Raw genomic sequence first — 1,402 nt, 5'->3', positions numbered from 1 at the left:
TATATATATATATATATATATATATCCGTTTGTGTCTACGAGGTTCTGTTTTCTTAGCATCCCCTTCTCATCTTTGTGTTTGATTTAGCAGTTTTATGCTGGTGGTGCAGTTTTGGTACGTCTTTTTCTTCCATCTGTTATGTGAGCCATGTGAGAGTGAAAGGGATCGGAATTTATTTTGCAGGAATTGTTGCAGATACGAAGCGGCTAAACGTTGATACGTTACGGTGTGTTGGTTGTAAAATGAGGGGTAGCTGCTGATCTTCACTTGTGCATGCTTCGTTGCTTGCGCCCTTTTTTTTCTTTTTTCCCACAAATACTTTATGTTTCCTACTTTTAGTGGGTGCATCGCCACCGAGGTGCATTTTGCAAAGAGAAAAAGAAAAGACTGTAAAGTGGCTGTGCCTCACTTTTAAGTGGGAGCAAAATGGTTTGTTGTTAGTTAATGTACATGCTGAGGGAACTGTGTAGATGAGGGGGGAAATAGTCACATGAGTAGGTTGTAATAACGGAACTAAGTTTTTGTAAACTCTTGTGGCGTTAGGGTAGAAAGAGAGGGGGAAATAAAGAATTACTTAAAATAATACAACTTTAGAGCACCATATACCAAGAATCCACAACTAGGGAAGATGCTTATTTAGTTTCCTTTTTTTTTAAATTTGCGCATGTGTTTGCTCTATTGATTTGAAGGAAGAAGTGAGGAAATGTATGCTAATAAATTTGTTACCTATGAATGTATGGAGGAGGGGTGTGGGGAGAGAAAATGCGTAAGTATTGTTCGCTCGTGGTATCGAGTACAGCACCGTGGTAGGCATCCTTCTATCGTGTTTATACTCGTAAAACTTATTTACTTTTTTGTTTATATATTTTGCTTATTGTTTTTTTTTAAAATATTCTTCCTACTTCATCTCCGATATGTCATAACAATGAATCAGTGGAGGTAGGACTACCATATGCGCATACTCATGCAACCGTAGTACATATATGTAATTATAAGTATGATATAATACTATTAACTATTTCACGCATAACTCGTGCAGTTGGTCACAATAATCTTCCAGACCATTTTTTTATTTTTCTTTTCAAATAGCCTTACCACTCGCGACATCCACTGAGACATCGAGCCAACTATTATTGTTATTATTTTTATCATAAACGTTACTATATTTATTCATCTACTTGGTTTGATTTCTTTCAGTTTTGATTCATTATGTTTATTGCTTTGGTGGATAGGTAGCATTTGCCTTACCTCCTTGCATATATGTTTAATGAAAAGAAAAAATAAAAGAAAAAAAAGCAACTGGAAGCTCCACCATTCAAATATCTCTTCCATCTTTTCTTTTCTGATGGTAATTTTATATTTAAAAAAAATGTGTTTTCTCCCTCCCTCCCCCTTTCCCTT

The sequence above is a fragment of the Trypanosoma equiperdum genome, assembly GCF_001457755.1.
Source record: "Trypanosoma equiperdum strain OVI genome assembly, contig: ctg_1554, whole genome shotgun sequence".
In the NCBI taxonomy this organism is placed as follows: Eukaryota; Euglenozoa; class Kinetoplastea; order Trypanosomatida; family Trypanosomatidae; genus Trypanosoma; species Trypanosoma equiperdum.
This window is presented reverse-complemented; position numbering follows the sequence as displayed.